The 26,436-nt window shown below is 41.3% G+C and overlaps 1 pseudogene; it reads left to right on the top strand.

The window, feature by feature from the left end:
* Window positions 1-2,670: 2,670 nt before the first annotated feature.
* Window positions 2,671-26,436, top strand: part of LOC127449895 (B-cell scaffold protein with ankyrin repeats-like) — a 104,238-nt pseudogene continuing 80,472 nt past the window's right edge.

The raw sequence follows: 26,436 nt of genomic DNA, 5'->3' as shown, positions 1-26,436 counted from the left end.
AAAAAATTACAAAAAATTATTACCCTTACTTAAAAGTGTTTTGTTTGTTTGTTTGTTTGTTTGTTTGTTTTTTTTACAGGTAACTGAATGTCATTCTTTCGAATAAGTCAGTTTTACTGAGCGAAAATTATTTATTTGGATTAGGTCAAATAAATGTTCATTGGGTTCGTCAAACTCGATTTACTAAGTTTTTTTTTTTTTGTTTTTTTTTAAAGAGACCATATTATGCTAATTTACAGGTTCATCATTTTATTTTGGGGGTCTACTAGACTGTACATTTCTTTTCCCCGCTCTTCATACTCTGGGCGAAATGTTCTGATTTACCTCCTGTCTCTTTAAAGTGCCCCTTTCTGAAAAGCCCAGTCTGCTCTGATTAGTCAGCTGGCCCAGTCTGTTGTGATTGGTCAACCGTGTAGCGCGTGTGTTGGAAATGTAACGCCCCTCACCATAACCGAGTTTCAGCTCCCGAGTCTTCTTGGGCAGCTCTGTAAACATTAATGTAACTATGGTAACAGTGGCGTTGGTTTTTGCCGTACCAGTTCCAGCCAGAGTCTGATAATGAATGAAATATTGAATGTTTGGAAGAACAAGCTGATCGACCCGAACTACCTTCGCAAGCAGGACTTGAGCAGGACATTTCACAGTGGTAAGTTTTAATTTTGTATCTTTCTTATTGTGAACCTAAAAAAGCTTCAAGTAAAAGATACGTAGTGCATCTAAGTTAGTCATCTTTTGCTGGAATGGGTGTAGCCGAACTTTTTTCGCCAGAGCTATGAACGGAGAAGAGGCTTACTTCCGGTTGGACATTACCGGGGATATTAGAGAGTTAATGAGCAAGTAAGCTTGTAATTATATAATTATATAAGACTCTTGAGATCGACCATTTTGTTACACAGTTTTAGGTAAAAGCCATCCCACAGCTGAATAGTAAACCCTTACCAAAACAATAACATTACATAGCAAGTTAGCCGTGGGTTTCAGATGTAAAATTACAGTTTGTAAATATAAATCCATCCCCACACTTGATCACTATTCATGATAGTAAGAACGACAAACAATCTGCATAATTCTACACAATTGTAGGTAAAAGTGGGCCAGCAGCTGATTAGCAAAACTATTTCAACACAATAACATTAGCTAGCAAGTTAGCAGAGGCCTACAGCTGTGCACTGGGTGTTCACCATAGCTACAACACAAAACTCTGCATTTTAACTCTCAGTAGCAGATAAATCCACAAATAATCAAGCATACTTACGGGTTGTGATCCTGAAGCGCCAGATTGTCCCAACAAAGTGGGAACTGCACCACCTTTCAGGGGTAACCGGCTTGAAAATCCAGCATTAGTTTTGGTTGTACTGCTGAAGAATAGTGGTAAAATAACCACTGATACTTGCCTTTGGAAGTCCAAACAAAGAAGTTTTGCTTTCGCAGTGAAGAAAACTGCATCTTCTCAACATGGCGACAACACAAACCCAACTCATCCTGGCCTCGGCTATAACTACGTTTGTTTGAGGGCGGGCCAAATTAGCCCTTATGCAAATGTGTTACATAGTGACATAGATACTTTACGGAAGAAATGGCTGGACTACAATCCATTCGTTTCCTGTAGTTCTTGAGCAGTGTTGTCAGTGGGAGAGAATAACTCCCTTTTGCATAGACTTTGTGCTTTGTAACTTTGCAGACCTTTTACATGCACAAAGAGCTATGTTACACACTAAAGGAAAGGTAAAATCCCAAAAAAGCATAATAGGGCCTCTTTAAACTAATTTTCTTATGTTGGTCCAACTTAATTTGTTTTAATAATCATTATTATATGCTAGGTGAGCAAGTGTAAGGACAGTGAAACTGCTGCACTGTCAATTAATAGCAACTGCTTACAATATAGAGCTAAGCAGCACTCAAATCAAGTATAATTTAGAAAGTGAAAGTCCATCCTCAAAATAAGCATAAGCACCATTCTTCACCACAATGGTAACCCCCAAAACGTCAACATAACAGACCCTCTTTTTAAATGCCAATATAACAGAACATATAACATTAACAAATCTCCTCCTATTACCATCTTGCTCAAACATGCATAAAATAACACTTAATTTCAACATTTGTTCTTCCTATCCAGTCCCTATGCAAAGCATGCTGTCAAATGGAAATCACCTGCCCAGTTTCATCAGTGCTACATTAATACCACAAAAAGTATTCATGTAGCCCCAACTCAAATGGATACTTTTAAATGGATAGAACGCAATGAAATCAAGTTGTTACAAAATGTTCTAGAACGTTGTTGCTTTAGTTAATTCTAATTAAAGCTTAAGTATGTTATTTCTGTAACACTAGTGCCAAAGTCTTGCTAGCAAATCAGTCCACTCAGGCAGCCATCTTTGGAATGCTATCGGGAAGCTTTTCCGCTCATGAAAGTGCAGCTCCTATCTACTTGAATGTGGGAACACCGAAATCTCAAAAACAGTTGGACAAGTTTATAATCAAAGAATATATTTCAAATCAGCAGTGAAATCTGACAACACTGGAATCATGAATTGTGCTTGTTTACCTCAATTTACTCAGGAATTAAATAACAGGTATATTGAGTGTCTTGTTCATCAAATTTATTTTCATTTAAAAGCAACAGAATTTAAATTGCATCCACTTTATTAACAAAGCACATGAACTTGAATGACGCGATGTCTGCCTTTGATCTCATAGCAGCTGGTCCACTACGAGAAGCGAGGACTGTCTGACTTGACAGCACTTATTTCACGCCTCACCTGTCTGCACCAGCCTATTCTTGTCTACTTTCAAGGTGAGGCATTTGACATCTCAAATGAGCCTGATGTCTGTATCTTAAAGGTGATTGGCTCTTTACATTTAAGGTACGACTTCCTTCTACATCCGTTGACCGTTGGGCATTCCAATTTCTCTCGTTCATTTTAATAGAAGTGGCCTGTCTCTGCTAAATAGTCTCTACTAGTGACACCAAATGGAATTTCAAAAACAAACAATGTTTTCAGAACACTCATCTGCAGTTGTTCAAACATTCAGATTGTTCCGCTCCCAACTCACCCCATTTGTTGAGTAACGTTGTTGAGGTGGGTTTAAGCGTGTTGCTCAAAACAAACAGGAATTTTACAGCACCACAGAGACAGTGTTTTACTGTTTTCAAGAACATTTACCTATGAATGACTTATAGTTGTCTCTGCATATTAAGCTGGAATAGAAGAAAATATTTTAATACTGAAAATGTTACATATTACAGTTTTAGGTTAATTGAACAAGCAGCAAAAAAAAAATTTTTTCTTTAGTATACAGTAGGCAGTTTGTCTGATTTGTGTGAAATTGGTCATGTATCATCTACAGATACCTCACTCACAAACCTGACTGAGTAAAAATATATTCGATTTTTGAACCTGTATAAGAGTTATATGTCAATTTAAGCTTTAGTGTGTAATTTTTGCAATGTGTAATTGCAATTGGATTTTAACTGCAATAAAACATTATTGGCTGACTCAGTGTTGTTGTGTTGGGCTGGACACAAAAAGAGGAATTTTTATAGCCACTCAGAGACACAGTCTTTACCATTTTCGAGAAAACTAACCTTCAATTGGCTTACTAATAATTGTCTCTGCATATTAAGCTGGCATAGGAGAAAGTATTTTCACTGACATATACTCAGGGTTGGGGAGTAACAGAATACATGTAACGGGATTACTTATTTAAAATATAAAATATAAGTAACTGTATTCCACTACAGTTACAATTTAAATCATTGGTAATTAGAATACATTTACATTCAAAAAGTATTTTGATTACTTTGCATTTTATTGTCATTTGTTTCATTTAATATTTAGTCCTTTCAGATGGAAAAATTGATACATATAAATGATGCGATCCAAAGTGCATTTGAACAGCGGTGAAACACTTTCTTATGATGTGTTACATTCATACGAGCAGACAGAGAAGTTAGTCTGAAGTAAGTTTGGAGCAGAAGAAACAGAAATAAACCTTGTGTTAATTTTCAGCTTTACACTAAGCTAAAATGCTATTTCTAGCCATTTTACATGCACATGTTACCAGGCACGATCTTATTTTTTAATCAAGAAAATTCAAGTTGGATCATAATTTCTTTTTTTCTAGCAAGACCTTTGATATTAGGGCAAAAATTTTATTCTTGATAATAACTGTTATATTGTTTTCCTGTAAAAATATCTAAAAATCCTTCAAACAAGATTAATTTGATTTATCTTGTTTTATAAACAACACTGCATAAGATATTTAGGTTTTTCCGAGAATGTATTTTTAACGTATATTTTGTCTTACTGTACTGGCAGAGTTTTTATAGTCAAAACAAGTGAAAAAAATCTACCAGTGCTGAAGAAGTAACCCAAAGTATTTAGAATACGTTACTGACCTTGAGTAATCTAACGGAATACTTTACAAATTACATTTTACAGCAGGTATTCTGTAATCTGTAGTGGAATACATTTAAAAAGTAACCCTCCCAACCTTGCATATACTGTATACATTAAACACAATTACCAAAATTCACAAAGCCCCAGAAGCTGCTGTTGCAACAAAATGTGACTACAAAATATTAAAATGTGGAGACTTAATAGTTTTTCTTTCTTTAAGAATAGTTTCTAATTAAAATACCACATTAAAATAATACAATTATAAATACAAGTGTGCTTGTATATGTGTAACAGGAAATAAAAATGAAAAGGGAAGCTGCAATCATATTCACACACCTCTGTGTCTCCATGACATGGAAACTACCAGCCCATGAATAGATTGGTCACAGTGGACAAAGGTGCCTGTGTTTTATGAAACACCTTCCCCATCACAGAAATCAACAGCACATATCGGTCCCAGAGACAGAGAGATGAGCAGTACATGTGAGTTTACCTCTTCTACTCCTTTTAAAGTTTGTCTAGTAACAAGTTGTTCACTTAATTTATCACAGAAATTTTAAATATAATATTATGTGGTCTCAAAAGATGTTTCATATAGATGTTACTTGTATTAACAACTAAACATCAAATGTTATACATGATTTATGGATTATTAAATGAAGACATTCTTAAACTTTGATACACTGTAGTTGCAAATCCAGGTGTAAACTGTTGAATAGCTTCATACTGCGTAACCATCAGTCAACTAAGTTAAAGTAATAAACAAACAAACAAACAAGAAAACTAAAATGGGAAATAATTTAATATTTTACATAATTCCACAGTTGCAACTATAAATTCACAAATGTTTGAATGAAATTCGGTCAGCATTTAAGACATTCATTTAATAATACTATTAAGATTATATATATATATATATATATATATATATATATATATATATATATATATTTTTTTTTTTTTTTTTTTTTTAGCTAAAGATCTCCTGATCATCTATGAGTCAGAGGTGGAGCAGTGGGCATCATATTTGCGCTTCCACCTTGTAGGCCCCATTCCTGAGGCTGGCATCTGTTGTTATGATATTGCTATGGTGACCAGTCGCTGGGATGACTTCCCACAGCTGAGAGGGTACAAGTGCAGGCTGCTTATTCTGTCACAGGGCATGCTGGAGGGGCTATACCAGCTCCAGAGGTTCTTCCTGACTCGTGTATTGCGACCAGAGGTTTGTGTAGTTGTTCTACTGTGTGGAGTGGAGAGCCTGGATACTCTGCTGGAACTGGTTCCCCTGAGGAGTGAGGAGTGTCTCTAGATTTCCAGTGAGCAGGAGCCCCAGGAGTACTGCATGGCTGTGGCAGATTGTACACAAAGGTGAGGATTTTGAGATCTTTGGAAGGGGACTGATGTAACTTATGAGGCTGGCTGTGGTGTAGTGGTTAAAGACCCCATGAAATCAAAATGGGAATTTTGTGGCTTTTGGTCCATGCTTTTAATAGCTTTCGAGTCATCTACACAACCCTTTAAAAGTTTGCCAATAATCCTCTCAGCAGTCCGAACTGTCCTTTGTAGTCTTCTGATGTCTGATTTCGTAGCTGAACCAAACCAGACAGTTATTGAAGTGCAAAGGACAGACTCAATGACTGCTGAGTAAAACTGTATCAGCAGCTCCTGTGGCAGGTTGAATTTCCTCAGCTGGCGAAAGAAGTACAACCTCTGCTGGGCCTTTTTGACAATGGAGTCAATGTGGGTCTCCCACTTCAGGTCCTGTGAGATGGTAGTGCCCAGGAACCTGAATGACTCCACTGCTGCCACAGTGCTGTTTAGAATGGTGAGGGGGGTCAGTGTTGGGGTGTTTCTCCTAAAGTCCAAAATGATCTCCACCGTTTTGAGCGTGTTCAGCTCAAGGTTGTTTTGACTGCACCAGACAGCCAGCTGTTCAACCTTCCTTCTGTATGCAGACTCATCATCATCTCGGATGAGGCCGATGACAGTGGTGTCGTCTGCAAACTTCAGGAGCTTGACAGAGGGGTCCTTGGCAATGCAGTCATTGGTGTAGAGGGAGAAGAGAGCACACATCCCTGGGGGGCACCAGTGCTGATTGTACAGGTGTTAGAAGTAAGTTTCCCCTGTCTCACAAGCTGCTGCCTGTCTGTCAGAAAGCTGGTAATCCACTGACAGATAGATGTGGGAACAGAGAGCTGGTGTAATTTAGTCTGGAGAATAGCTGGGATGATGGTGTTGAAAGCTGAACTGAAGTCCACAAAAAGGATCCTTGCATATGTCCCTGGTCTGTTCAGATGTTGCAGGATATGATGCAATCCTATGTTGAACGCATCATCCACAGGCTTATTTGCTCGATAAGCAAATTGAAGGGGATCTAGAAAGGGTCCAGTGATGTTCTTCAGGTGGGCCAACACCAGTCTCTCAAATTATGTCATGACCACAGACGTCAGGGCGACAGGTCTGTAGTTATTAAGTCCTGTGATTTTTGGTTTCTTTGGGACAGTAATAATATATTGAGTGTTTGAAGCAGCATGGGACTTCACACTGCTCCAGTGATCTATTGAAGGTCTGTGTGAAGATGGGGGCCAGCTGGTTAGCACAGGATCTAAGACATGCAGGTGAGATGCAGTCTGGTCCTGAAGACTTCCTCGTCTTTTGTTTCCAAAAGACGCGGCACACATCATCTTCACAGATCTTAAGTGCAGGTTGAGTAGCAGGAGGGGGGAGGAGGGGGGTTGCAGGAGGTGTTTGTGTTTGTGTGAAGTGAAGGTGAGAGTGGGTGTGGAGTGTGAGATTGGGCCTTTCAAATCTGCAGTAGAACACATTCAGGTCGTCAGCCAGTTGTTGGTTCCCTACAGGGTTGGGGGAAGGAGTCCTGTAAATTGTGAGTTGTTTCATGTCACTCCACACTGATGCAGGGTTGTTAGCTGAAACTTGTTTTTCAGCTTATCAGAGTATTTTCTTTTAGCCACTCTGATCTCCCTGTTCAGTGTGTTCCTGGCCTGATTGTACAAAACTTTATCCCCACTCCTGTAAGCATCCTCTTTGGCCTGACAAAGCTGCCTGAGCTCTGCTGTAAACCACGGTTTGTCATTGTTGAACTTTAAATAAGTCCTAATAGGAATGCACATATCCTCACAGAAACTGATATATGATGTAACAGTATCTGTGAGCTCATCCAGGTCTGTGGCTGCAGCCTCAAACACTCCAATCAGTGCAATCGAAGCAGGCTTATAGTTCCCGCTCTGCTTCATTGGTCCCTCTCTTTACAGTCCTTACTACTGGCTTGGTTGATTTTAATTTCTGCCTGTAGGTTGGAAGAAGATGAACCAGACAGTGATCAGAGAGTCCCAAAGCTGCTCTAGGGACAGAGCGATATGCATCCTTTATTGTTGTGTAGCAATGATCCAGTATGTTCCTGTCTCTGGTGGGGCATGTGATGTGCTGTTTGTATTTGGGCAGTTCACGTGTGAGATTTGCTTTGTTAAAATCCCCAAGAATAATAATAACTGAGTCCGGGTATTGTTGTTCCGTGTCTGTGATTTGATCAGTCAGCTGTTGCAGCGCTGTATTCAAACATGTGTTTGGCGCGATATACACGCTCACCAGAATAAACGAGGAAACTCCCGCGGCGAGTAGAAAGGCTTACAGTTAATAAAGAGCGCTTCCAAATTAGGACAGCACATCCTCTTTAACGTTGTTACATCTGTACGCCAACTTTCATTGATATAAAAGCATGTTCCACCGCCTCTCGTTTTCCCCATTAACTCCGTGATGCGATCCGCTCTGAACAGCTGAAAGCCTGGCAGATGTAATGCGCTGTTCGGAATGGCTTCACTCAGCCAGGTTTCTGTGAAGCACAAGGCTGCAGAGGTTGAAAAGTCCTTGTTTGTGCGGGTGAGGAGATGTAGTTTGTCCGTTTTGTTAGGAAGAGAGCGGAGATTCGTTAAGTGAATACTCGGCAGCGTTGTTTTAAAGCCCCGCCGACGGAGTTTGACCAGCGCACCGACTTGTCTTCCTCGCCTGCGTCTCCTGAACAACAAAGCTGCGCCTCAAACTAAAATGTCTAGCAAAACGTCTGAATATTCAAAAACCGGGAAATGATTGTCTGGTACATGCTGTCGAATGTTCAGCAGTTCATCTCTGGTAAAACTGACTGGAAAAAGATTACTACACACAGGACAAACAAACAAAAACAACAAAAGAACTGAGGAGCTCCACACCGAGGCAGCCATCCACGGCGCCATCGTGATGATCTAACAACAGCTCAACACCTCAATCTTTGATTCATCCATCTGTAATACTCATTTCTAATCATTTAACACTCAATCTTTCCTTTTCACATTATACCCTTCTCTTCTTATTTGCCAGTTTCAGATGTTGCTTTTTCTTTGCATGTACTGGTCATTGAAGCTGTGAGTTTAGGACCTGTGAGGGATCTGTTTCTCAAACTAAAGACTCTGATGTACTTGTCTTATTGATGTGCATCTGAACAATAGACTGATGAATTTCAAGAGGGAGTTATTTCTTTTTGGCCATTTTTAAAGCAAAAATTTGATTTGCAATGGTAAAGTGACTTCCAAGAAATGCAAGTCAATACTTCAGCTACTGAAAAAAGGCACTGTATTGCAATGTCTATACTTCATTAAGTAGCACAACTGTTTTTAAGAAATTTTGATGACTCATCTTGCACTACACAGATTTTTGTCCAATCAAATACTCTCTATATTGAGAATGTCCTTCCCAATAAAACCATCTGCAGCTGACAATTAAGTAGCAAATCATGGTTCATGGCAAAAAAAAACATAAACAAACAAACAACTCAATGCTGTTTCACTAGGAAATAGGTCAACACAGGACAGAAAACTGTGCTCATCAAGTCATTTCATGGGGTCTTTAAAGATCAGGGATGGTAACCAAAAGGTTTTAGGTTCGATCCCCAAAGGGGGCGATTCTTGATGTACCATCACTGTGACCTTAAGCAAAGCACTTAATCACAGGTTGCTCCAGGGAAACTGTCCCAATAGTAAAACATTTACTGTAATTCTGTACTTTGATTTAAATAATCAATATTAAATCAATATAAGCATACCTCTGGGGTCTTGAATCATCTCACAGGGAAAGTTTCTGCCATTACAATTGTTACTTTTTCCTATCCCATCTTAATATGCAAAAACAGCTATAGTTTTTGAAAGTGGACAACTAGAGACAAAATTGCAAACACGGTGGATCTGTGGCACTTTCAAAATATTGCTCTGTTTGTTTAAGCATCCGACCAGCCCATCACAGCAACATTGGCTCCACCAATGACGTGAGTTTGGGGAGAAACTGAGTGTTCTAGAAACCTGCTTGAAAATAATCATAATTTTTTGCAATTCTTTTTGGTAACGCTTGTGGCACAGAATAACCCTCTTCAGCTTTAATGTTAGCCTCCTTATTTGTACTTTTGTGGCACTCAAAAACCCTGACGTGTGAGGTAAGGGGGTCCCATTTAGTAATAATAATGATAATTATAATAATAATAAAGGGAACTAGGCAGTCAATTGCCTAAGAATGCTCACATTGAGCACAGTTCTAGCCAGGTGAATGGCAGGTATTAGCACCCCATGCAGAAGTTGCATTGTGACAAATAGCTTGTTGGTGCAGATTAAGCAGCACCATGTGGAGTTTAATCAGATTTACATTTTCTTATATAATTGGTTATCTTGGAGACTGTAATTATGGGATAGTGTAAGAGGACCAGGGATAGAGCTGTTCTTGGCAGTTGGCACATGAGACTTCATTATCCCTCCCAGAGCCTGAAAGCCAATTACTGTTCTCTCTTAACTACAACACAATCTGCTGTTCTTCTGAGAATAATATTGTGGGTATTATGGAGATATAGTATACACACAACTGCATGCATGTTGATTCAAAATTTTCTTTGCTTCTGTTTAGTTCAGCCAATTTGGCCCAGCATGCTTTTTAATTGCAGAGAAAGTTTAGAATTTAATGTAAACTTTTTCCTTTATTGTTCAATCCTATTTAAATCCAGATTATTTTGTTAATAGATCTGTCTCTCTCTCTCCATCAGGAAATTTCTGTTTTTTGTCTGAAATTCAAATTCAAATGAGTTTACTCAATAAACTTAGTAACATTTTTGTAAAAGCTGTCTGACCAGAAACAAATTCTACAAGTGTTCTGATAACAAGTGAAAGGAAGAGAGATTTACTCCCAAGGGAGACAACTCCTCATCTCAAACTTGATTCAGTAAAAGAGTTCGGAGTTATACCTTCCACAAATTAATGAAGCTTAAAGGTGAAGTCTGGAATTTCTTCGCAACTAGTGGCAGCATAGGAATTGCAAAAATAATCACTGTTTTCGTGTAGGATTCCAGAATACGCCCCCTGTTTGCCATTAGTCAAAAAACAGATAGCCCTGCCCCAAACTCATGCTATTGGTTGAGCCATTGTTGCACACAGATTGCTTTTAGAAACTTCGATCCTTGGATCCTTAAATTGCTGTGAATTACAGGGCACAGTACACGCAGTTGACAAGCCTGATTACTTTAGTGTATTATAACATCTCTCAGGATGAAATCGTCATGGTTACTGGTGTAACCTCCATTCCCTGATGGAGGGACCGAGACGTTGTGTCGATGTAGTGACACTAGGGGTCACTCTTGGGAGCCTGAGACACCTCTGGTCTTTGATAAAAGGCCAATGAAAATTGGCGAGTAGTATGTGCATGCCACTCCCCCGGACATACGGGTATAAAAGGAGCTGGTATGCAACCACTCATTCAGGTTTTATGCTGAGGAGCCGATATAAGGTCCGGCCATTTCAGCGGGTAGTTCAGCGTTGTGGCAGGAGGGACACAACGTCACGTTCCCTCCATCAGGGAACGGAGGTTATGCCAGTAACCATGACGTTCCCTATCTGTCACTCACTCGACGTTGTGTCGATGTAGTGACACTAGGGTTCCCTATACGAAATGCCACAACTGGCTGAACTGTGTTACGTGAACTGGCAGTGTGTGGTGGGCAGACTGCTGTGTGCCTCATAGCCAGCACGATGTGAGTGGCTTGCAGTGACTTGAAGTGCTGCTGACTCCAGAGGAGGAGACGGCGGGCAAGCTGTGACCGCCTTGGCGGTTGACATATGCTACCGTTGTCGTGTTGTCTGTCTGAACTAACACGTGCTTGCCCTGGATCAACAGCCGAAACCTCCGCAGGGCGAGCAGAATTGCCAACAACTCGAGGCAGTTGATGTGCCAATGCAGTCACGGACCCGTCCAGAGGCCAGCGGCTGCGTGCCCATTGCAAACAGAGCCCCAGCCTGTTTTGGAGGCGTCTGTCGTGACCACGACGTGCCTGGAGACCAGTTCTAGAGGAACACCTGCCCGTAGAAACGAGAGGTCGGTCCAAAGGCTGAAAAGACGGTGACAGACCGGCGTGATGACCACGCAATGTGTCCCATGGTGCCATGCCCATCTCGAGACTCGAGTCTGGAGCCAGTGCTGAAGCGGCCTCATATGCATCAACCCGAGCGGGGTGGCCACCGCTGAGGATGCCATATGCCCCAGGAGTCTCTGATAAAGTTTCAGTGGAACCGCTGATTTTCTGTTTGAACGCCTTCAAACAGGCCAGCACCGACTGGGCGCACTCGTTCGTAAGGTGCGCCGTCAAGGAGACTGAGTCCAACTCCAAACCGAGAAAAGAGATGCTCTGAACCAGGAGGAGCTTGCTCTTTTCCTAGTTGACCCGAAGCCCTAGTCGGCTGAGGTGTGAGAGCACCAGGTCCCTGTGTGCGCACAACATGTCTCGAGAATGAGCTAGGATTAGCCAGTCATCAAGATAGCTGAGAACGCGAATGCCCACCTCCCTTAACGGAGCAAGGGCAGCCTCCGCGACCTTCGTAAAACACGAGGAGACAGGGACAGGCCGAAAGGGAGGACTTTGTACTGATACGCCTGACTCTCAGACGCAAACCGCAGGAAGGGTCTGTGTCGAGGAAGGATCGAGATGTGGAAGTACGCATCCTTCAGGTCTACCGCTGCGAACCAATCTTGATGCCAGACACTCGCCAGAATGCGTTTTTGAGTCAGCATCTTGAACGGGAGTCTGTGTAAAGCCTAGTTCAGAACTCACAGGTCCAAGATTGGCCGCAACCCACCGCCTTTTTTCGGTATGACGAAGTAGGGGTTGAAAAACCCCTTCTTCATCTCGGCTGGAGGGACAGGTTCTATCGCGCCCTTCCATAGGAGGGTAGCGATCTTTGCTCAAGGTAGCAGCGTTTTCGTCCTTCACCAAGGTGAAGTGGACACCGCTGAACCTGGGCGGATGCCCGGAGAAGTGAATCGCGCAGCTGAGTTGGACGGTCCGGACCAGCCCTTGCGACAGACTGGAAAGCGCAAGGTATGCGTCCAAGTTCCGTGCAAGGGGGACCAAAGGGACAACGTCATCGGACGTACCAGCAGGTGGGGCCTCGCGGTGGGGCGGAGCTCAAGGTGCCACACCACGTCGTGGCCGTGCTGAGTCTAAGGACATCGAAGCACTTACCTGGCTCCTTGTGACCACCCCTGGAACAGCCTGGGATGGGGGAGGAAGAGGCCTGTCCTCGTGACCCGTGGAGACTGTCACATCGGGGGCGGATTTGTGCCACAGCTGGGTGCTCAGGGGCGGGAGACCGCCGCTGGAGTGCCAAACCTGCCAAATAGTGTGGTGGACGGTGGTCGTGATGACGGCCGTGCACACCGGATACGAGACCCAGGGAACAAGGAAACCGCTCTTGCTGAGCTCTTGAGTACTGCAGCCACTTGGGCATGCAGCACAATTAAATGCAAAAGGTAACAAAAAGATGGAGATCTGCTTACCAGCTCCAGAGCAGCGGGTTTCGTTGTCCCTGGGTCGCCCGTCTCAAGGGCGCTTAGAAGCCTTTCACGGGTTCTGGGCGGCTGTTCTGAGCCAAAGGTGGCGCTCCTGGACCACTAGTGTAGCCATCGTCTGCCCGAGAGACCGCGCCGTGACCTCCGTCACTCGGAGAGCAAGATCGGTCGCCGAGCGCAGTTCCTGCATCAATCCCGGGGCGGAACTACCCTCGTGCAGTTCCTTTAGCGCCTTGGCGGACTTGCAGGAGAGCCATGGCGTGCAGGGCAGAGGCGGCTTGTCCAGCGGCACCGTAGGCCTTGGCCGTCAGAGACGATGTAAACCTACAGGCCTTGGACGGGGGCTTTGGGCACCCGCACCAGGTGGCGGTGCTCTGCGGGCATAGGTTCACCGCGAGTGCCTTTATCCACCGGGGGATTGCCAAATAGCCCTTGGCCGCCCCACCATCGATGATAGTGAGGGCGGGGAAGCTGAGAAGATCGGGACCGGGCAGTAAAAAGTGCCTCCCGCGACCTTGTCAGCTCTTCACGCACTTCCGGGAAGAAAGGAACAGGGGTGGGGCGTGGCTTTGAGTGGCGCCGCGAGCCCAGGAACCAATCACCGAGCCGCGAGGGTTCAGGGAAGAGCAGTGAGTTCCACTCTAGCCGACGCTCGCGGCTGCCCGGGCAAGCATGTCGTCATCTCTGCGTCAGCCTGTGACTGGGCAATCGACCCCTAAGGGAGGAGCCCAGCTGAGGCTTCCGACTGGACGAGCCCGCTCTCCGATACTGCACTCGAGAGCTCCTCACTTCGGCGGGCTCCGAATAAGAGGTCGAACTCGCTGTGAGACGAGCCAGCGGACTCATTCGGAAGCCCGATCAGGGCAGACGAGCGTGCTAGAGAATGGGAGGTCCGCGGGGGGATACCCGGCGGAGGCGGCCCCATTGGGGTCCCCAAATCGCCCCCAGTGCTAGCCGTGCTGGCCTCATACCCGTGGGTAAAAGGACCGAGGCGGGGAGCCTCTGGGGTGGCTTGTTTTCTTACGAAGGCGAGCCCTGACCGCAGCGTTGCCATGGACATATTCTCACAATGAGAACATGACCATCCACGAATGCTGTCTCCGTGTGAGCAGTGCCCAGACATGAAAGACAGTGATCGTGACCATCAGAAGGCGAGAGATAATGAGCGCAACCAGGAATAACACACAATCGGAAAAGCATCTTTAAAAAGACGCGTCTTTAAAAAGACGTTCCGTGTGTGCCGATCTTTTAGAGAAATATACTCTTTTAGAGAAATATACTCTTTTATTTCTGCCAAGCGCACAGGGGCATTCTCTGCAGTGCACCAGTGCAGAGGGGGAGAAGCCGCTGAAATGCGCCATCAGATCCAGCAGAGTTGAATGAACAGTAGTATTCAGCTCAGTGAGCATGACCGTTCGGCTCCGAAGAGAAAATCTGAATGAGTGGTTGCATACCAGCTCCTTTTATACCCGTATGTCCGGGGAAGTGGCATGCAAATACCACTCGCCAATTTTCATTGGCCTTTTATCAAAGACCAGAGGTGTCTCGGATTCCCAAGAGTGACCCCTAGTGTCACTACATCGACACAACGTCGAGTGAGTGACAGATAGGGAACGTTCTGTTTAGCTTTTAATGCTTCTGAAATCCATTCTGCTCAGTGCAAGCTTGCCACATGTTGCTATGAGGATATTGTATATTATCTAGTGTGGGAGAAGTGGTGAGTGTTATTAGAGTGTATCTCCTGCATCAGTTAGAAGAGTTACACCATTTTTTAAACCAGAGATTTGTGTGTTGTGGGGATGATAGTTTTATTTTTTTACTTTTTTTTTGCTGCATTTAATGCCTGTTCACTGCAGTTTGAAGCTCTGTCTTAATAAAATAAGCCATTCAAGCAACATGCAAATTAAAATTTTTATCAAAGAGAACAATGTGGTTAGTTCCTACTGTCTTATAGTTTTACCTAAGATATTATTCTTTAATATAGCCATTAACATTATTCAGGTAATAATGGCAACAGTGCAGCTATGTGCACTATGTTTGATTTGATCAGAAGTGCTGCTTGTTGGCGGGTGCTTCATCATAGAGCAAACAATATGCAAATGTGTGCACTTCCTCATGCGTCAAACTCGGTACATATCACTGAATATGTAAATCTTGGTCATCATCTCTCTGGAAGTAATTTATCGTGCTGTGAAAATGGTCACTTTAGCCAACATAAGTGATAGGTCCTCTTTGGCGTCCAGAAGTCCTAATTATCAGTAAGGGGTTTTCTTTGGCACGAAGTGAAGTGATGTGCCGAAAACCCACTCACCTATAGTAAAGTCACTGCAACACATTGCAAATATGGTGGCAGCAACACTATGATAAGACACCAATGTTCAATAAAGTTTAATTAATTATTAATAAATATCAGAATATGCAATTCTTCCACCAAGTAATATATTTCATTATCCTAACTGTAGGATGTTTGGGGTTGCCAAACCACTGGGCTGCGCCATGATGCTTCTAATTGCCGCTGGCCTGTTTTCTAGTTCCGGTCTCCATAAGAAGCACTAATACGAGCATTCCAGATGGAAAGCAATAACCATTTTAAGTGTTAGTTGGAGTAAAAATAAGTTCAGGCTCAACTTTATCAGTTGTTGGCTGTCATAACAACTCAAAGTAGTTAATGACGTGAACCAGTAACCTCAGTTCATGGCTTCACATCATCCATCCACTTTGATGTGTGAGGCACTGCCAAAAATTGTCATCGCTACTCTCTAAAGTATCAGCACTATGGAGCCACATTTTTTTGTTTTTTTGGACAATTTTTACAAATTGAATATGCTAAAAACCGCATTATCCACTAAGAATATACGCCGATACAAGGGAAACACTGGAGACCGGAAAATTAAAACAGGCATCCGTTCTGAATCGTGGAACACTTCCATGTTCAGGAAAAAGGTGGATAGAATATGCTCTCACAGGTGTCCGTTGATAGTCTATTTACAATGACTTCGAACTAGCTCATCCAGTCAGAATGGAAATAAGTTCTAAAAGATTTCATGTTATACTGTACATGCAAGTATTTGAGCAGCAGTTCATTAATACAGCATGTTTCTGTAGGTGGACTGGCAGCAGAAGTAGACAGGAGATCAGTCAAGGAGTTGACTGTGAAGAAGAAACTGTCTGGTGGTGCTATTGCTTCGATTCACTCTTTACTTGTCCTAACCAAGAATGTGCTATGTGAGGTGAGACACACAAAAGTGTCTTTTTGTTATCATTAAAATTTTTATAACCATCTCTTTACATCCTGAAATATCATCAAGCTTGTCTTAATGTCAAAACTCCTTATAAAATTTGAAACACACAAACAGGCCATTTCCACTCTCAAGGTTAAAGCTGAAGTGTGGAATTTTTTCAATGTTAAAATACTTTATGCCATTTGTGGTTTCCCAAAAACAAAGTATAAACACTGGCGCACATTGGACGTTTTTGTTTGAGCATCCCGACCATTGGCAACATTGGCGACGTGAGTTTGAGACGAGACTGAATGCTGATAAATAGCAGATGGGGAAATGTTCACGAAACCTGTTTACAAAAGTCATTATTTTTTGATGATTGTAATTATCACCTAATTACCTACTGTAGCTGATAATACAATGGTGATTTGATGTATAAAATGGTGCTGAATGATTACCATATTCATAAACCATCGTGTTTTCATTGTACTCTAAGGTACTTTAAAGAATAATTAAATTAATCAGCATCTCTCTCATTTTTTTTTTTTTTTTTTACATATCCAATAGCCTTTAGTTGCTAGTCAGAGGTAGATGGTATTATGGTGGTATTGGATGGCATTCCAGTACGTTTTCATTTTAGAGATTATTTTTTGGACATAAATAGGAGACGCCCCTGAGTGCAAGATTAGTCATCAATATTTTTTGTCTGTTTTCCAGAAAGAGAAAGTCTGTAAATTTTAAATGCATATACATTAGCAAGAAAAAATATGTGAACCCTTTGGAATTAACTACTCATAAAATGTGATCTCATCTTCATTAAAGTATAGACAAAGCACAATGTGCTTAAGATAACAATACACAAAATTATAATCTTTAATGTCTTTATTGAACACATCCCATTGAACACTAACAGTGCTGTGGAAAAAGTAAATGAAGGCTAAAGATGACAAAAAATGCTAATTAAAGTCAGGAGTTAGCAAACCTGGCATCCAATTAATGAAACGAGATTGGAGGTGTGGCTACTTTGACATAAACATTTTGAGTTTGCTATTCAAAAGTAGCATCTGCTGACGTGGACCATGCCTGGCAAAAAAAGAGATCTCAGAAGACCTACGATCAGGAATTGTTGCTTTGCATAAAGCTGGAAAGGGTTACAAAGTTATCTTGAAGAGCTTAGATATTCATCTGTCCACAGTCCACAGACACATTTTCTATAAATGGAGATGATTTAGTACTGTGGCTACTCTCCTTAGAAGTGGCCATCCAGCCAAGATGACTCAAAGGGCACACCACAGAGTGCTCAATGAGGTAAAAAAGAACCCTAGAGTGACAGCTAAAGACTTGAAGGAATCATTGGAACTGGTTAACATCTCTCTTTATAAGTCTACTAAATGGAAAACATTAAACAGGCATGGTGTCCATGGCAGGACACCACGGCAGAAGCTGCTGCTTTCCAACAAAAACATTGATGCATGCCAGAAGTTTGCCAAAGACCACCTTGACACTCCACAACGCAACTGGGAAAATGTGTTGTGGACTGATAAAGCTAAAGATGAATTGTTTGGGAAGAATACGCAACACTACATATGGCGTAAAAAGGCTTTGCTGCTTTGGGAGCTGGACTGCTTGCCATCATCGAGGGGAAAATTAATTCCCAAGTTCATCAAGATATCCTACAGGACAATGTCAGGGTGGATGTGTGCCAGCTGAAGCTCAGTAGAAGTTGGGTTATGCAGCAGAACAATGATATTGAAGTAAATCTACTACAGAATGGCTTCCAAAAAATAAAATCCACCTTTTGGAGTGGCCCAGTCAGAGCCCAGACCTTAACCCAATAGAGAAGCTTTTGAATGATCTCAAGAGAGCCGTTTACACCAGACCAGGGTTATTGCTGCCATAGGAGGATCGACCAGTTATTAAATCCAAGGGTTTACTTACTTTTCCACAGCACTGTGAATGTTTAATGGGATGAGTTTAATAAAGACATGAAATATTATAATTGTTTGTGTGTTGTTAGCTTAAGCACTTTGTGCTTTGTATATACTTGTGACTTTGATGAAGATATCACAATACAGAAAGTCAGCTAATTTCAAAGTGTTCATATACTTTTTCTTTCCACTGTATAAAAAGTTAATTTAGTTAAAATTTGGGAGTAAACTAGCATGTACATGACGTCAAAGCAAACAACCATGCCACAAAAAGCCACAAAAGTCTTTAAAACTCAAAATGTTTAGTTGTGATGTTCAAGAAATGCCTTGTGTTTCACAAGTGCAGCAGTACCTTGCAAGCCATCAACAGCTAGTCTGTCATTCAAGGGCAGACAGAGCAGGTGCTTTTAAATTGCCACTCAAGTACTACAGTAGATGGGGCTCATACAACAAGGCCTGAATTCTGAACCACGCTATGTAAGCAAATGCATAACACTGTAGTCTTAACAGCTCTTCATAAACAATGTGTAGGATAAACTGAATGTTTCCATGCTGTGCGTCTTCACAGAATCCAGGGAAGATGTTCTTTCCACTGCAGGAGGAAGCCCAGCAAAGATGCAGAGGTAGAGTTCAGTGGGAACAAACAGAGAGTGAAAGTGAAGCCTGTGAACTGGAATGAGAGCACACTGAGTGTGACTGCCCCAGGTAAAGATGCCTCAGTTGGTTTTAATCTTTTATTTTAGTTAAAATTTTAAGCTGAAGAAGTATGAAAAATATTGTTGGTACATGTAACAAATTAAAGAGCCATTAATTACAAATTACAATACATGGTCATAAGTATGAGGACACTTCCTTCCAATTAACAGATTTTGCTCTTTCAGATACACCCTTTTCTAACAGGTGCATAAAATCAAGCATAGAGCCATGCAATCAACTTAGACAAACATTTTTACTAGAATGGGGCGTTTATGAGCATGGCAATGCCCTATGCACAAAGCGAGTTCCTTAAAGAAATGGTTTACTGACTTTGGTGTGGAAGAACATGATTGGCCTTCACAAAGCCTAGACCTCACTGATCACTTTAGGTATAATTAAAAATGCAGACTGTGACCCAGGGCCTATAGCCCCACATCAATTCCTGACCTAACTGATGCTCTTGTGTCTGAAGCAAATCCATGTATCCATGTTCCAACATCTAGTTGAAAGCCTTCCCAGAAGATAATTAGCTGTTATAGCTGTTAAAGGACGACCATCTCCCTATTAATGCCCATAGTATTGAAAAATTGTTCATCAAGTACATATGGGTGCTTGTCCACTGCTAAAATCCCTGGGGTTTGGGACAAAATTCATATGGATGGGCCCTCTTTCCCCCAGGTCGAATGATTAGGCTATACCACTCGGGTTCGGGTGTCTAGATATTTTTAGCCATGTAGTGTGTCTGAAAGCTACAGAATGTATTTTTAGCATTTTTCATTAAGAAATGGCATTTTATCAGAAATAGCATTATTCATTTAAGTTGTGGTATGTTATCTGTACTTTCAGACTTTGGTGCTGGAGATGTTGTTGTGACATTTTACTGTAAAGGTGTGGTCAAAGGCAAGGCCAGCTTACAATACTACACCATCATGGGAGATATTGCCCACTTACTTCAGCAGGCTGCAGATCCTGTGAAGTTTATGTGCCAGGTAAGTAACCACATGACTTCAAAATATTATAAAGTTTAACCCATGTGCTCAAAAAATGTAACTGTTTTTAATAAGAAGTTTCAAAGTATACAAACACTTCATTAATTTTAACAGTAAAAGACTGTAAAAATGCTACAGTAAAAAAAAGTAAATTGGTGAACGAGTAGTTACCTTAAAATATACAGTAAAATTTTGTAATATATTTAAAAATTACATTTTTTGGATGTAAAAATAATGATTTTCCCATACAATTAATGGTAAAAATTAATATTATGTTTAACAAGAGGGTATGTACTTTTTACAGTAAATTATTGTTAAAACTATGGTAAAAAACAATAATCGGGCGTTCCCAGTATTCCCTGTATGACCCATTACGTTTCATTATATTTTATGGGAATAGTTATGTTTTTTCTTATTTTTAATATCAGTTATGTACATTGGGGTGTTCTGTGTTATATCTGATGTAGTTTAGTTAATGTTCATTGCATCATTTAAATTTCACATGTGCTACCCTGATGGTGTTATGTGTTTATGTGAGTGACACTGAGCACTGTCTCTACATGTTTATTGCTCATTGCTCCTGTAAGAGACATTATTGATGAACTTCATGTCATCATGTGCCCTTCTGTAATTACTACGGTGATTAACAATACATTATAAAGTGAAAAGCACATTTTTACAGTTTCAGAAGGTTAATATATTAAGTTTATCATTTAATAATATAAACAACGGTACTGCACCGTAAAATATACAGGCATCAAAATTACAACCCATAAAGCCGGTAATGCAGTTACCGTATTTGTTTTTACAGTGAATTTCGGGCAGCCACAGATGCCAGTTTTTTTACTGTAAATTTAACGGAATCTTTTTTTACAGTGAAGGTCATCTATGTTTTTTTAAAATATGTCAATTTTCAGCAGTACTGACGAATCTACTCTTTGTTTAATTTCTGATTTATCAGACACTGTAAAAACTCACATAAAACCATTAACATTTTTATTTAAGAGGTCTGAATGAATAGTTTTGATTGGTCATATTCCATTTGCCAAAGAAGGGTTTTCCACAGGGTGGCATGGTGGCTCAGTGGGTAGCACTGTTGCCTCACAGCAAGAAGATCCCTGGTTTGAGTCTCAGCTCACCCAGGGCCTTTCTGTGTGGAGTTTGCATGTTCTCCCTGTGTTTGCATGGGTGTCCTCCAGAGTCTCTGGTATCCCCCACAGTCCAAAAACATGCAGGTTAAGTGAATTGAAAATTATACATTTCCTGTAGGTATGAATGTGTTTGTCTGTGTGTCTTAGCCCTGTGATGGACTGGCCACCTGTCCAGTGTGTTTCTCTGCCTTCGGCCCGAGACAGCTGGGATAGGCTCCAGCACTCACTTTTTCTACCATTCCGTCAGTGAAATCTGTTCGTGGTGAAATATTTACTTCAGCCATTGATATTAATAATGCTTTTAAAGAATTCTATCTTGATCTCTCTAGTTCCACGTCTTCTACTGATGAGGATATTAGAAACTTTGTGGAACCATTAGAACTTCCTGAACTGATGGCTGAGCAAAAACATTTCTCTTGATTCTGAGATAACCTTGGAAGAGCTTGGTGAGGTAATTAAGGCCTTGCCTACAGGCAAGGCTCTGGGGCCAGATGGCTTTTCCGCTGAGTTTTTTAGATCTTATGCTACAGGATTGGCTCCACTTTTGCTAGAAGTTTATACAGAATCATTAAAGAATGGAAAGCTTCCGCCAACCATGACGCAAGATCAGTCTGATTCTTAAAAAGGACAAAGATCCAGATCCAAAGAGTGTAAGAGTTACCGTCCAATTTTCCTGATCCAGCTAGACGTTTAAATATTGTCTTCTGATAACATTAGGCTTTTCATCAATATCATGTGGTCAGTGGCAAATGATCAGACTCCGGTCGCTGCCATTTCACTTGATGCCGAAAAGGCATTTGATATGGTAGAGTGAGATTATCTTTTTATGTTTTTAGAAATGTACGGGTTCGGGAATACTTTTATTTGTTGGATTAAGTTACTTTATAGACACCCGGTAGCGGCGGTACAAATTAATGGATTAATTTCAGATTATTTTACTCTGGATAGGGGCACCCGGCAGGGTTGCCCTCTTTCCCCATTATTGTTCTGTCTTGCCCTGGAACCATTAGCAGCCACGATAAGAAAGGAGGATGATTTTCCAGGGGTGGTGGCTGGAGGCGTGCCGCATAAGCTTTTGCTTTACGCAGATGATATTTTATTATTCATCTCCGACCCTACTAGATCTATGCCTTGTCTCCACAGAATTATTAATTCCTTTTCTAATTTCTCAGGATACAGAGTTAATTGGTCTAAATCCGAAGCTTTGTTTCTGACAGCGTTCTGCCCAGTAACTGCTTTCCAGCCGGGTGCCTTCCAGTGGCCCATACAGGGCATTAAGTATTTGTGTATTTTATTCCCAGCAAATTTGTGTGATTTAGTTAGAGTTAATTTGGACCTTTTAACAAAAAGGTTTTCGAACGATGTGGGCAGGTGGGCTTCATTACATTTATCTATGATTGGGAGGGTTAATGTTATTAAAATGAATTGTATTCCAAAATTCAACTGCCTGCTACAGTCTCTCCCTATAGATGTCCCCCTCTCTTATTTCAAGCAATTTGATAGCATAGCGAAGTCCTTCATTTGGAATGGTAAACGTCCCAGATTGCATTTGAGTAAATTGCATAAGCCGACTGACAAAGGTGGGCTAGGCCTACCCAAGATTTTGTTTTATTATTATGCATTTGGTCTCAGACATTTAGCTCACTGGTCACTTCCACCTGAGAGAGCCCCTCCCTGGTTTTAGATTGAACAGAAAGTTCTTGCCCCTATTTCGCCATTGCAAAGCCTTTCTATCAAACTAATCGTAGAAGTTAAGTTACACCTTGTTATCTCGCATTTGCACTCAGAATGGACAAAAGTGTCCAGAATGTTTAATTCAGACATTTGTTTAAATGTTGCCTCGAGGATATGGCTGAACCCAAAATTATGTATTAATAAGTCCCCTTTCTGCTGGTCAGAGTGGATTGTGAGGGAGATTAATACACTCTGTGACCTGTATGAGAGTGGAGTGTTGAGATCCTTTGAAAATTTGGTTCAACATTTTGGGATTCCCAGATCTCAGTTCTTTAGGTACTTACAGCTGCACCACCTGCTCTGTACTATTTGTGGGAGTAGCATACACCCCACTAAAGTGGCAGATACTTTGGGAGTGGTGATTACTGCTTTTGGAAAAGGTCATGAGGCATCAGTGTATTACTCCCTGCTAATTCAGGTTCTGGGGGACGGAGCTTTAACCTCTCTCAAGAGATTATGGGAGAAAGATTTAAACTTGGTATTGGAGGAGGGAGTGTGGGCTAGGATTCTAAAAAACGTCAAGTCTGCATCTAGAGATGCAAGGGTGCGCCTTATGCAATTCAAGATTTTACACAGATTCTATTGGACCCCCTCTAGATTGTATAGGCTTGGTCTTAAAGACACACCCACCTGCTGGCAATGCCAATCAGAAGATGGAGACACAACCCATGTTTTTTTGGTGGTGTGTTAAAATCCAAGAATTTTGGTTGAAGGTTCAGAGTTTTGTTTGTGACATATTGGGCACTTAAATTTCATTCAGCCCCAGACTCTGTATTTTAGGCGATGGGGCGGTCATCAACATTGGGAATAAACACACAAAAAATTGGGTTCTAACCAGTTAAATGATTGCCAGATAAGTCTTTTTAGTGGGATGGATTAGGCTGGAGTGCCCCCATTTCAGGAGTGGTACACGGAGATGGGGAGGGTGGCGGCTTTCGAGGAAGCATCATCTAGAACAGTGTTTCCCAACATTTTTTCTGCCACACTTTTTACAATTAAACAAATCCTCTATCCCACTGTCCCACATAACCATCGTTGATAGTTTTCCTTTTCAAGAACTTCCATGTTTTCTGTCCATTTTAGTTGCATGTTTACTCGTAATGTTTGAAATTTTGTGGCAAGAGTGCTAATTGGGTAATGAATAAAACAACAAATTTGCATCTTTTCTTATTTTTAGATTTGTTTTTGCTAATTAATTCTTGCAATGTCACAGCAAATAATTTATCTGTTTACTTAAATGGCTCCAGACTAACATTTAAGAGTGGTAGCACCGGTGTTAAATTCTACAAATGGCTGCACCAGCACCTGAGTTGGTCGCACCGGTCCAACTGAAAGAAGATTTGTTTTCTTTCATGGTTTCTTTCTTTTTATAAGGATCTTGATGATTAAAAAACAGTCATCTGAAGACAAACAAAGCCTTTTTCTACAATCATAGGGCATTAGAAAAGATTTTACACAGAAGGCAAGTTCCATTGTATCCATAGTTTTAACTGTGGCATTTGCAATAAGATCATAGTAACCAAAAGTATAAGTAAAACCATGATTAGCAGTAAACATAAAACAAATTATGGCATTTTTCGTAAGAAAAACACATCCAGAAATTAGAATGTTTTCTCTCACTACTACATTGATATAAGTTCATGGTAAATATTTTTTTAAATATCTGTGATGTGTGGATTGAAACCTTACAATTTCTGTCTGTTCATTGTGCAGATTTCTCCTTTATTCCTTTTCAATGCTGTTTAGAATGTTGGGGCCATTTAATAAAATTTTTAACTAGTTTAATCATCGACACATTATGGGCTTTCATAAAGGTTTTAAACAAATAATCAATGCCGAATTCGTGACCCAGCCCGTGCTTCTTGCAGCTCTGTTTATGATGATCAGCGCGGCTGAGCACTTGAGACCGGTCCACGTGTAAATGCACGTCTCTGCGCTGATCTGTCCATTGAGCAGCGCTGACTGATCCGGGTATAGCTGTTTCCTTTCGCGTTTGGAACGTTTGCCGTTTGATATTTCTCATACGGACCAAAAAATTACAGAGCACAATCAGAGAGTCAGCCAACTTTATAGTCGCATCAATGTGACCTCTTGCTAAGTTTAATTGCACTGTTAGGAAAAATGGTTGAAAAATTTGTCTCAGAATATGATTATTTTCCACGGCACACCTGACAATCTTTCATGGCACACTAGTGTGCCACTGCACAGTGGTTTGGAAACACTGATCTAGAAGACTGGGGAACTTGGATGCGTTTGTTGGGAAATGGGGCAACTATTTAGCGTTCTTGGAGGGCTCTCAGGGAGGGGCAGTGGAGAGAGAGGTATAGTTATAATTATGTTTGATTATTATATTATAATTTTTTGTGTGTGTGTATGTATATACTCATGTGTGACCACAGGAATGTTTGTTGGGGGTCAGGGTGGGGTTGAGGATTGGGAGGGTTAGTAGTGGGGGTTAAATGTTGATTCTCTGTATATATGTTTTGCTTTTCTTTGTTTATTGTATGAATCAATAAAAATGTTAATCACAAAAAATTAGTAGGGTGAGTAATCTGGGAAGTTTTTTCCGTACTTTTGACTTAATTGTCACATTGACACATTAGACACACAAATGACTTCAACAACCAATCACATGACAATCAGTGATAGCTGGTGCTTATTAAAAGTGGGGAAGCAGACTATTGCTCCCTTTTAAGCCGGCCACTTCGATGCTGCGTCAGTGTTACTTGACGCACTTTTTGTGTTTGTACTGTTCTTGGCTCTGTGCCAAAAAATTGTCACACGCTAATAAAACACACATGCCCCATTGCAATTGCTCAGGGTGCAAACATGTGCATAAAGTTAACTTATTTTCTAACTTCCCCTGTCAAAACACGCTGCATAAACACAGTGGCCTACATAACATAACAGTTTCTCTGGTGCTGGTGAGACGTCAGCTGAATGTGCCTTCATGCTTTCCTGGTGATCACTGACGTAATTGTAGGTTGGAATGAAACAAGGAGACCAGCAGATCAAATGTGCTTGTATATTTTTAGGGAGCAAAAGTTTCAGTGCACTGGCATGATTTTGCGATTTGAGTCAGCCCTAGAAATCACAGACTCCCTGATCAGTGCCCTAACTACTGAAATAAAAAGCTGCTTGAGATGCACCCAACGTTAGTTTTACGGTCTGTTCCACATACATGCACACTCTTCAAAAACCTGTAAGAATGCCACTTATGCGTTTACATGACCACACAAGCTGCATTCCCTGGGAGAAACGTCATGGTTACTTGTGTAACCTCTGTTCCCTGATGGAGGGAACGAGACGTTGTGTTGATGTAGTGACACTAGGGGTCACTCTTGGGAGCCCAAGACACCTCTGGTCTTTGATAAAAGGCCAATGAAAATTGGCGAGTGGTATTTGCATGCCACTCCCCCTGACATACGGGTATAAAAGGAGCTGGTATG

This window comes from Myxocyprinus asiaticus, chromosome 2 (genome assembly GCF_019703515.2).
Source record: "Myxocyprinus asiaticus isolate MX2 ecotype Aquarium Trade chromosome 2, UBuf_Myxa_2, whole genome shotgun sequence".
In the NCBI taxonomy this organism is placed as follows: domain Eukaryota; kingdom Metazoa; phylum Chordata; class Actinopteri; order Cypriniformes; family Catostomidae; genus Myxocyprinus; species Myxocyprinus asiaticus.
This window is presented reverse-complemented; position numbering and strand designations above follow the sequence as displayed.